General features: G+C 35.1%; 1 non-coding gene across 1 annotated transcript; it reads left to right on the top strand.

Annotated features, from left to right (window-relative positions):
• Positions 1 to 6514: 6514 nt before the first annotated feature.
• On the top strand, positions 6515 to 6596 carry Trnas-gcu. Its single transcript has one exon. It is a non-coding gene; the product is annotated as a tRNA-Ser (tRNA).
• The last annotated feature ends 6326 nt before the right edge of the window (positions 6597 to 12922 follow it).

Here is a 12922-nt window from a genome sequence, read left to right as displayed (position 1 = left end):
AGCTCCAACTTACTGTACAGCAAGGAACACCCATGCTAAATCTGAGTAGTTCACTTGCTCTTCCCAGAGCTCCCAAAATGTCGATTGTAGTATTCAATCACTATTGAAATTCCCTACTGTATAGCTTGATTTGCTATAGCAGGAATAATATAAACAACTGTTATGGTATGAATGCAATTTACAAGCTGGCAAATTATAATTACACTTATCATAAGACATTAGTATTAGGCCTATTATATATTTAAACACTACATTCTTTATCTAGTCCTTTAGGGATTTTCAAGAATTAAAAGATGCATAATAATGTTATTTCCAACCACATTATATTTGCCATATCCATTGCCAATGACATGTTTCATTTTGCTCAATCTGGAGCTCATCTGATAGTTTTGACAGTATGTCCATCCTGAGACAATTAAGGATGGCTGAGGACTACAAAGGTGGAATAGCACCTTACAAGTCTGAGTTCATTTAAGGAGGTCTGTATAAAACTCCCAGGCTGTTATCAGCCAGAGTAAAACAACCCTAGCTTTGGTCCAGATTATCCACAGCAAGTTGAGAAGGAATAAAAATGTTCTGGCAGATGACCTCCACCATTTGGAAGTGTTTCCCTAGCAGATGAAACAGTTGGTACCCACAGGTGAAGAACTTGAACTATGGGGTAGTACTGAGCTGAATGCATTCTGCAATGATTACCTTGACTTCCAACGAAACCTAGGGTCATGCAGAGCTGTATGATGAGTTGTAGTAAGCAATTCATTGCACTGCAAACCTGGACCAGGGACTGTTTACCTACTTTCGTGTTGGCATCTCTGAGAATGTCTATTGCTCGACACCTGTAACATCAGCAGCATCTCAGTTAGGCATTAATCAAGATCCTACAAGGGAGAGGCTGCCTGCACCACAGGTCATTGTGTGTAAGGCAAAGTAGATTTTACTCAAATGTTTGAAAAAGTGATGAAAGTAAACCTGAAACATTTTTTGAAACATATTAGAGAGAAAGAAGCCCATAGCAACAATTGTAGTGTTTGTACTTCAAAAGAACAGTCCTACTCAGTCACTTCTACCACATCCAGCTAGGGCCATGCCAAACAGCCTCCCACATATATCGGCATCACAATCTTAAATCGCTGGTTTCCAGGGGATGGACAGGGCTATCAAGGTTTGTCCATGGAATACATACTGCGGCCTATGTTGATGATGCCTCTACCTGAATGTCATCTAGGAGGGAGAAGCAAAGTGTCTGCTTTGTTTGTGGTCTGGTAGGGCACTGGCAAATGAACTTCCCAGCAAAGGCAGCAGAGCTTATCAGTTCCAGCTGATGGCTCTGCAGATGCTAGCTAACCAACAGCACTGATACTTTGTCAAGCAGCTAATTAGGCAAGGCTATTGGTATCAACTGCTAGTTCAGCCAGTTCAGGACAACCAATAGTAAGTGGTTTATGCTGTTTCAATGTGAACTGTTTGCACCAGAAAGTATAGTAGTCAGCTCGGTGCTTAGTAAATTTTAGTACATGCCCGGTTGAAATAGAGCAGCCAGAACCCTGGTGGACCTTGTGATATATAGAAAAAATGTAGATCTCCAGTTCCATCGTGGAAATATTGCTAACAAGTAATCATTTCTAAATTGCCTTTATTGAGATGGAAGAATCACAATAATCATCCATCAGTTTGACCATGCAATTGGTGAACAGATGTTCCTTGGAAAAGTTACATAATGTTGGCTAAATTGAGCCCAAGAACAGTAGACTGTACAAATGTATGTAATACAGGGAATAGCAGTATCTACATATACACAAATAGTATTCAATGGTTTACTCCAGGCAAAATCTAATATGTTGGTACCATACCATGTAATTTTACAAACCAACGTGAAATAAACCGTCCTAGCCAGAAATCAGGCAGCATTTACATTTGTTTATCCAAGGAACAACGAAGTCTTAGTGTTGTTTCGTAAATATGGACAAACAGCTATCTATCTGTACATGTGAATGGTTATAAGTGTGGTAGGTGAAGTGTAAGTAACCACTGTTATCTGTAACTCTAGTATTGTGTGTGTTGCACTGCAGCCGACATTTAGCATACAACTACAAATGCAGCCGAGGCCACTGGTTAGAATTGCACAAGCACTCTGGGCCCAGCGCAATGAAAGCAACTCAGTGAGATGTTGGTTGGACATACTGCTGTACATGGAGGACCAAATTGCTGAGTTGATCAAAAAACTTCGCATGTAACTGCGAAACGAACCAGTCAACCTACATACCAAATTTGGTTAAGATCCATCAATTCAGTACCCGATGGTAGCAAGAAATCGAGAAACAAGTAGTAACAAATAGCTTCACTGCAGTACACATACGCTTTCAAGGAACCCAATAAAGTAGTAACAAAAAACGACCACAAAAATCGCAAAACTAATATTACAGAATTTAAAATTTGCATGTAAATGAAAAAGATGCAACGAACCTTCATAAAAAATTTCGAAAAGATCCGTCGATTTGGGACGAAGTACTGGTACCAAAAGCAAAACCAGCTATAACTCCCGTAAAACTAATAAGAGGAAGATGAAACTTCGCATGTAACTGCGGAACAAACCAGTCAACATACATACCAAATTTTGTTAAGATCTATCAATTCAGTACCCTGTGGTAGCAAGAAATCGTGAAACAAGTAGTAACAAATGCTTCACTGCAGTACACAAACTCTTTAAGGGAACCCAATAAAGTAGTAACAAAAAACGAACACAAAAATCGCAAAATTAATATTACAAAATTTAAAAATTTGCATGTAAATGCGCAATGATGCAACGAACCATCATGAAAAATTTTGAGAAGATCCGTCGAAATGGGATGATGTACTGGTACAAAACGCAAAACCTGCCATAACTACCGTAAAACGAAGAGTAGAAAGGTGAAACTTTGCATGTAACTTCGCAACGAACTATTGAACCTAGATACCTAATTTCGTTAAGATCCATCAATTCAGTACCTTCTGGTAACAACAAATCGAGAAACAAGACAGTAACAAAATAGCTTCACTGCATTACACATACGCTTTCAGGGAACCCAATAAAGTAGTAACAAAAAACGACTACAAAAATCACAAAACTAATACTACAAAACTGAAAATTTGCATGTAAATGCGCAATGATGCAACGAATCATCATAACAAATTTCGAGAAGATCCGTCAAAATGTGATGAAATACTGGTACAAAACGCAAAACCTGCCATAACTACCGTAAAACAAAGAGTAGAAAGGTGAATATTTGCATGTAACTGTGCAACTAACTAGTGTACCTACATACCAAATTTGGTGAAGAACCATTAATTCAGTACCCTCTGGTAGCAAGAAATTGAGAACCAAGTAGTAACAAAAAGCTTCACTGGAGTACTTATACGCACGCAGGAAAGCCAACAAAGTAGTAACAAATAAACGACCACAAACATCGCAAAACTAACACTACAAAGTTGAAAATTTGTATGTAAATGCACAGCGATGCAACGTACCGTCATTGAAATTTGGAGAAGATCCATCGAAAGGGGGCAAAGTACTGGTACAAAACACATAACTCCCGTAAAACAAAGAGTAGAAAGATGAAACTTTGCATGTATCTGCGCAACGAACTAGTGAACCTACATACCAAATTTGGTGAAGATACATTAATTCAGAACCCGTTTGTAGCAAGAAATCGAGACAAAAGTAGTAACAAAAAGCTTCACTGCAGTACGCATACATATGCAGAGAAGCCAATAAAGTGGTTACTAATAAACGACCACAAAAATCGCAAAAATAACACTACAAAGTTAAATACGCATTTAAATGCGCAACGATCCAACGTACATTCATTGCAAATTTAGTACTTATAATAGGAATGGGTCAGATACACAATACATGCGATACAAACTATTTATTCATATACACATATACCACAAATATTAAATCTTCAAGGTATTTGAGAGACAAACTACATACAAACTTAAAATTCATAGAATCACTTGAGAAAGTCAGCAGAGCACATACAAAAATTCTTAATCTCACTGACCGACTGACTTTGTTGAACTCTTCTAGCTGTGAAACAAGCATATTTATCATAGTTATAAGTGCACCAAGTAGAACAATAGCACAGGAACCACGTGCAAGTGCTACCGTGAGATAGTTAATTAAATAATTTAACTAATCTATCTACCCTCAGCATATGCACACACCCACAAATCAAAATACATCACCCAAATGACATTGCACACTATAAGTGAAGAGAATGCACATCACATACACCATTATTTGCACATACCATAATATTATGGTGTACACACACACACTAATGTTATATATATATAGTATATCAACACAAATGAATGAATGAAACATAAGATCAAATCACCTTTTATGAAAAAAAAAGTGCGCATGAAAATGTAGAAAAAAAATATATCTTCAAAAATTGAAAGTGGAGCAATGGGTGCATCACAATGTGACGAAACAAGATAAGAATGGGCATGATGTAATAAAAGTTCCTCTGTACAACATCACAATGTGACGAAACAAGATAAGAATGGGCATGATGTAATAAAAGTTCCTCTGTACAACATCACAATGTGACGAAACAAGATAAGAATGGGCATGATGTAATAAAAGTTCCTCTGTACAACATCACAATGTGACGAAACAAGATAAGAATGAGCATGATGTAATAAAAGTTCCTCTGTACAACATCACAATGGGGTGGGTGTCCAGCATCATGGTCCATGCCTTCTTCGTTTTTCTGTGTTATTCATATTATACAACTTATGGGTACATCCAATACTGTGTCTATGATTCTTCTACTTTTTTATAGAAAGTATCAAGTTGATGTCGTCTATGCACAGAAATCATTTACGATTTTTTATCATTGTGTTTTAATCCACGTACATATCTAATATACGAAATCCTGTTGCCTTCTCATGCCGTTACAAAAGTAGAGACAAGATGTAAGGAAAACACAACATACAAGTAATGGGTCCACACGAATATCTGAGTTTCTGGTGTCGTATAAACACACTTTACACTGCTTCTATTGCCTCCAATAATTCGATTTCCAGAAACCTCTCGTCATTGTATAATAAGCAGAAATGATTTTGATAAGTTTATTTCACCTAGCTTATTGGATAAAGGATAGAAGAAATAAACGAAGTAGGCGTAGACAGGATGTTGGACACGCCCCCTAGTGAGGTTCTATAGAGGGTATTTTACTACACCATGCCCATTCCTACGTTGTTTCATCACTTTTTGGTACACCCATACCTACGCTTTCAAATCTTTTAAAATATCATTTCCACTTTTTATAAATTTAGCTCATCCTATTCATTGATTCAACAACGATATTGAAGGTTTTTTGCAAAAATTAATGAAATGGCATTATCTTGTTATTTTCAGTCGAACATATTATTCAGCAGAAAGTGAAAATCAATGTTGTAAAAAGTGTAATTAGAAATTATCAATAATGCCTACGATCATTATTCTAACCAATCACGAAACCTGGAGACTAAAGTATTTAACTCCAAGTACCTGTTAGCGATAATTGTTCTCGTAAAGATGTGTAATCATAGAATACATGTCCCCCAGTGGCACAGCGGTATGTCTGCGGACTTATAACGCTAGAAACCGGGTTTCGATACCCGTGGTGGGCAGAGCACAGATAGCCCATTGTGTAGCTTCAGACAAACAAACAAACATAGAATACAAATATATATATTGTGGAGAAGGAGTTATTAAATATATGATTTTTATGGATATTCGTGTTCAAGCATCATCTGGTTTATAATATTATTTATGATTGTACATATATATGTGTTGAATCACTGTTATAATATAAATTGTAGAGTGAAATAGGTAAGCATATGAAAAATAGACTAATATCTTATTTACTTATCAACAAATCAAATTTATCTTGATGTTTTAAATGAGTGGAAATTCGGTTGTCCTGATTCTTAGCCGTAATGATTGACTGAAATCTCACGTGTCATTTTTAAAGTACCTTTTTCAAAATGTTTTATTTTTTAGCTTATAGGAAGATGCATATGAACTCTCAGTTCTCCATTCAGAAGATAAATTCTTCTGTTGAAACATCTATGACACTAGTATTGCAAAAATTAAAGCTAGTTATGTCTTTTTTTCTGTAAAAATACAGTATGTTTGTTTCTCTTGAACATCTTTAATCGAATGACTACCTGGATGTTTTTACTGACAAGATACACAAAATAAAATAAATATTCAACACAAATTTTATTATGTACGGGTAATAATGTACTTTAATAAAGGTTTCCCAGAAAAACGTTTATATTTCATTATTTGAAGACTTCCTCTCTGAGAACGTTTGAGAACTCCAGCCATATTTGTTGCATGGAGTTGACATTGAATAGAAACTTTGGTTGTAATTATTTATTTCCAGTTCCAGAAATATTAAAATATCACGGTCTTATAAGATATAAGTTATAGGAAATACATCAATGCTAAATCATCACTACCAAAAATTAAAATCGAGACGAGGTGGCCTAGTGGTTAATGCGATAGACTGCTAATCCAGTGGGTTATGCACGCGTGGGTTCGAATCCCATCCTCGTCGGAAATTTGTTTACAGACAATCCAAGGGATATCTCAGACGTGGTTAACTATTGAAGGTTAATATGCAAAAGTGAAATACACGTTATGAAAAGGTACGAAAGAGAATGATGTTGTTAAGTTGAACGATATGTTTCAAAAACATTTCTTACGTTATATTATTAATTAAGTTACAAAAGGTGTTTAATGGTCTATTTGTATTCATAATGATTAACCTTAAATGGAGTCTCTATTTAGTGAAGAACAACAGCCATATTTGTATCATGGATTTGACGTTAACTAGAAACTATGGTTGTAAATTTCAATTATTTATTTCCAGTTCCAGAAATACTAAAATATCAATCTAGTAAGATTCGTACACTTTCAATGCTTTTAGAAATATGTTTTACAGTTTTGATATCAAAGGTGAATACACATTGATAGAAACAAAGACTGAGGAGAATAGAACAAAAGTAATCCAAAAGATAATAAAATTTTATATTAATGTTTTCAGTAAATTCTCAAATATATGATATATTTAATAATAGAAATCCAAATATATTCAAAAGTGGCTAAATATTAAAATTCTGTTTTAATACTACCCACATTGTCTAGAGCGAAATCAAAAGCCTTACTTGTGCTCACTGAAACATTTAAAATTTTGGAAAATACAGACAACCTCAAAAAGTATACCAATAAGAAAACTAAAATAAATAAATGACATACTCATTATATAGTTTACTAGCTGACTTATAAATTCAATGCTATGGGTGGTGGAATAATAGTCTTCTGTTAATAATTGGTCCAGAGGTTCGCCATCTATAAGGAGGAGTAAACACAGACTTTTGTCAAATTGTTGTTTAGATTAGACATTGAAGCAATACAAATCTTTAACAACAGAAAGTTGCAAGTAAAACAGAACCGATAACTAGCTCTGTATCAGGAGAGTAATATTGATGTTCAAAGGGTCTAAGAGAGACTTTTTTGCTCTGTGTGTTGGTTTGGAAAAATACTGTTTAAATCTGTAGTAGTAACTGACTTTAGTCACTTTCGTTATATTGTTCTTTTGAGACAAATCTTCAGCAATAAATCCACACATATAATAATGGAAGAATATAAAAAGGAGCTACATTGATCATTTTTCTCCAGATCAGATAGAGATAGCGACATCATGTACTGCATATTTCTTCAGTAGGTAAAATACTTCATGGATGTAATAAAACTCAATTGTCTTTGACGTGAACTCTGCGTAAATTGAAGTGAATTTGGGCCTAATGTATGTCTCAGTGAACCAAACAATATGAGATAAAATATAGCCATCATCCGTTTCTACAAACTTAGAATATGTATGAAGAAACTTTGCATTAAGAAAGCTAATCTTGAAGAAAATAGCTACACTACATCCTACTGAAGAAGACGTGAGTGGAACAAAGGGAGATTCTTTACACAATCTTTTTATTTCTTCCAGCGACTTTATACCTACTTTTATTGTGCTTATTATAAAGTCTCCTAATATACATATATATATATTGCCCTGCTAATAACTGTATAGAAATGTAATATATAGAGTAATCATTAATAGGATATATCAAACTTGTCTTCTGTTTCAGAAGAAGCTAAAGTCAGTGAAAACTGCACCCATCCTCTTAGCTGTTAATTTGCATGATTTCGTAACCTTACTTGTGTTTCAGATGTTGGTATAAACTTGCTAAAACTTCTGCATTTTGTTTCCGAGTCTTTCATCTTCGAAAAGCAAAAGAATATGTGTAGGGTGAAAAATATTGGTTTGATCTTCACCTGTGTGTGTGGTGGCGGTAAAAAGCTTGTGACATGTCCAACAACAGCATAACAGGATCATCTGGTACCTGAATATTTTTGGTCAACATAACTCCTGCCCTGTCTGCCAATGTGGTATTTTTGAAAGTCTCCCGACTGTACTCGTTTAGAAAACATAATCCATTATTTATAAATTATTCCTAAAATCCCACGAATGAAAGGAAAGATATTTCAAAGAATAGCAAAATTACAATTTGGACAGGACACAGACGGGCAGACAAAACGCTTCAGTAGGCCATCCCCTGGGGGTATAAAAACACACAGCAGCACACCTTGACTTAAACAGACAACCAGATGATACATTTTAAGTTCCACTCGCTTTATGTAGAGACGAGAAGCTCAAGAAGGAGCGTGACGCTGCGTTACCTGAACAGATTAGAGGGTTGTAGTTATCAGCCACCCAGAGCGTGCGTTAAAGAGATAGACGATTCAGCTCTCCGTTTATGGGAAGATAACGACAGTAGCTGTCAAAACGACTGGACGCTTTGTAAAACTCTGATGTAATCAATTCACATTAGTATATCATTTCAGAAATCAATGAACCGACAGTGTATTATTATTTCTACATACTCTCCCTCTCATACACACAGAACTCCCGTTAAACACCAAGTGCTTGTTTACAACAAATTTAATTGTCTCACACACTAGATATGAAATGTTGTTAAACACCATCCGTGTATCTATAAGAGACGCAAGAACGGAACTGCTGTTAAACACGAAGGCAGCTAGCCAGTAGCAATCACTGCTACAAAGATTTTGTCTGGTTCTTTGAACTGATTTACGGAAATGACTGTCACTTTTATTATGCTTCCACAGCTGAAAGGGCAGAGTTTATTAAACGACATCACTTTTCGAACCCTAGAGCCTTCGATCTGAATCTTGACAAGCTTAAAACTGGGATACCCCGGCTCAATTAATAAGATAAATAATTGGCACCAATAATTGCTTTTTTGAAGAATTGTTCTACAAAGAACTCTTATAGTTTAAACATTACAGATAAATGAAGGATTCCACCGCGAGAACATGACATTTTATTAACAAATAAACTTGAAGACACTACTGCTGTTAACCAGCTGTTTCCCTCTAATCTATAGGTTAAAAATGACGGACGGTTATCGTAGCAAGCCTATGTATAGCTTTGCACGAATATCCGAAACTAGCAAAATTAACATTTCTTATGTTGTAGAAAATAAAACTAGCGTTAAGTACTCTTGTTACTGAGCTGTTCTTTTATCTTTGCTCCTTATTTACTAATATAATTATATAAATATTGTCATGAAATAAGACACACCCTAGTTTCAGATAATTCCATACATGTTTTCAAAAAACTTTATTTTTTAAATCTTACAACTGAGCGAGTTTTATCTTTATTAAAATGTGCTTGTTAATCGGAAAACAGCGTAAGTAACAGAATTAAAGCAAAATTTCACCTTGGTGATTCGTAACCAGAACTATTACCAAATACATCATAAACAGTAAAGTTTACATTTGCCTTTTGTCTTTGGTGGGTCAGGGATAAATTTACTGACGTACAACGCTAAAATCCGGGGTTTGATTCCTCGATCTAGACAGAGACCAGAAAGCCCATGGGGTAGTTTTGTACTTAAACAAAATAATACTCATAGTTATTTATCCCGAATTTAACATATTTCCAAAATACTTTGAGTCCCTTGATATTTAATAAAAACACAAATTGACTAGAGAGGCACTCAATTGAGCGCATACTTCTGCCACACAACGTTGATCATATCCGGCTCTCAAAAAGTACGAAAATGTGTCCGTATGTCCGTCGTCATCAACAGACACGGACTTCTTATTGGTAGGACAATGAGGAATAACATTCTACATATGTCCACCAAGTTTCGTCAATATCCAATTATTTTTGACTGAACTATAGAGCACAAAATAGTGTGAATAACTAGTCCCCTTGTTAACAGATAGGGATATTTTTTACCTTGCTGTGACACTGACCTTTTACCTTGACACCTCCAAAAACTAATCACTTCTAAGTTGGATCATAGTCCTTCGGTGGCGAAGGTAACAAAGATTAGTATTTGAATGATACACTACACCATATTTTTATATCTACGCTCTGACAAAACAGTGCAACAGAGTAGCAGGTTCGGTGAAGGCATCCTCACCTCTTGAACAGATGGCTCAGTACATTTTGTATTATTTACCTTTGACAAAAATCCATATTAACATAAAGTAAAGGCTAATACTTATAAAATCCCTAGAGTAACATAATTATATCGACTTAACCAAACCTTTGATTAATTTTAAACTAAGTCAATGAATCCAAATTAACGAAGTTAAAATTAGTAAATTAAGATTCATATAACAGTTGAAGTTAATATGAAATTTATGATCATTGTGAATACGATAAGTTGATTAAAGATGAGTGAAGTAATTAACTTCAAGGCATTAACTCTTAAAGCATTTTCCTGACACTATTTAGATATTTTCTGCGCATTTTATAAGGGTTTTGAAACTAGTTTTGCGTGTTAAGAACACAGTGTTTGAGAATGAAATTGGTTTATATGTTATCTATCATCATCCATTGTAACGTTTGATTTGTTTTGAATTTCGCACAAACCTTCTCGAGGGCTATCTGCGCTAGCAGTCCCAAATTTAGCAGAGGGAAGGCAGCTAGTCAACACACCTATCGCCAACTCTTGGGCTACTCTTTTACTAACGCATAATGAGATTGAGAGTCACATTATAACGCCTCAACGGCTGAAAGGTCGAACATGTTCGATGACGGAGATTCGAACCCGCAACTCGCAGATTTGAGTCTTAAACACCAGACCATTCCATTATAATCTAAAGGTTTTTATGCTTCGCTTGTACCTATATTATTTATATTTAGATTAAAATTCGTTAAGTAATAAACATTTCATCTTATGAGTTACATCTTCGAAATTTTAATCAGTTTCATCCTAGTTACAATTTCTTCTCGATAAAAAAAAGGAGAAATATCTAGTCTGTGTAGTATCAGAAATATTGACAAACTTGAAGACTTAGAACTTATGTACAAGGCATAGGAGCAAATGTTATTATCTTTTTTATAACTGTCCAGCTCTCTCACACATTAGGAGTGATATAGCAATTGAAACATTGTTTTTACGTAACTCGCAAAGGTGGCTAAAAGCATTATAATCAAGTGTTTGAAACAGCTAACTGTTAAGGCATGCTTACATCACAGGATTGCATTTAATACATTTTATTTCTTACTACCAGAATGACGTATTTTTTATAACTAACAAGCACCAGGCCTTATTTTTTATACGAAATAAACAGTCCATACACACTGTAGCAAGATGTAATTATATATTATATAACATTTTGTATAAGATGTTTTATAACATTTTTATTAACAGTGGTTCAGTTGACGATGTTTTGCTCATTTGAACTATGTAAAGTAACTTGAAATCAGTAAATAAATGCTTATTTGCAGGTCTGAGATTCAGCTGTGTTGGATCCCAACACATATGGAGGTCTGAAGAGTTTGCTCTTATTTACCCATCAGTATTGTACTTTCTTCTACCCTTATTTCTTCACAGGTGTCAAAATTTGGCTTATTGTCTTGGTGACGTCTTCAATGGACTGTTTTCAGGCCTTACTGTCACCTTGTCAATAGTTAGACTTTGTGGTCACTTACTCTCTGCTCTCATTTTCAGCTATATCCGCTCCGGCTAGTAAGTATAACTCTGGACAAAAGAGTCAATTGGAGGGGACCAGACATGCACTAATCCTCGTGCCTCACAAATAGAAATGCACGTGCGTTCTGTGGGAGAAGGTCCGGGCCTAAAATGGAGTGCTTCTGATTGAAAGTGTGCTATTCAGCCTTGATCCACGGTTTTATAAAGATTTAGGGTTTGAGTATAGCAAACCACCGAATGGTAGTTATGGGGAAGAAGTTTTCTAAAATTTGAGAGGAACTTGGTTGGAAGTTTGAACTTCACAACGTGTTGCAGATCTTTACATTCATAGAAACAAAAGTATGGGAATACAGTAAATGTTGATTATAAAAATTACTCATATGAATACTTTCCTGTATTGAAGATTAACAAATGAAATCCTGATTCTATATAATAAACCTTTACACGTGAGTAAATTTTCGTAAACTTTACTTACTTGTGTTTCTTAGTGTATTAATAAAATAGGAATTACACATATATCGAAAATGATTTCTCTGTTTACTAAAGTGGTCAATTAACAGTGAACACGCAGGTGTTAAAATGCCTTAATCAACTTCTGAAACATCTACAGTATTATGACTTCTGCATAATGTTGGATCACGCAACAGAGCCTGAGACAGATATTATAGGTGTACAACTCCGAACGTGTCATATGCTATATCTGACACAGGATTTGCAATCAGTGCTTATGAGCAACGATTAAGCACACACTAAAAAACTGTACAACGCTCATAACAATTTCATTTCGTTAATACAACATGAGGTATCTTCATTTCGCAGGAAACAGTATACTGTTGGTGTATTTATTGCTAAC

This window comes from Limulus polyphemus, unplaced genomic scaffold, assembly GCF_000517525.1.
Source record: "Limulus polyphemus unplaced genomic scaffold, Limulus_polyphemus-2.1.2 Scaffold2954, whole genome shotgun sequence".
NCBI classification, from domain to species: domain Eukaryota; kingdom Metazoa; phylum Arthropoda; class Merostomata; order Xiphosura; family Limulidae; genus Limulus; species Limulus polyphemus.
The sequence above is the reverse complement of the archived record's forward strand: the minus strand, read 5'-3'. Positions and strand labels throughout refer to the sequence as shown.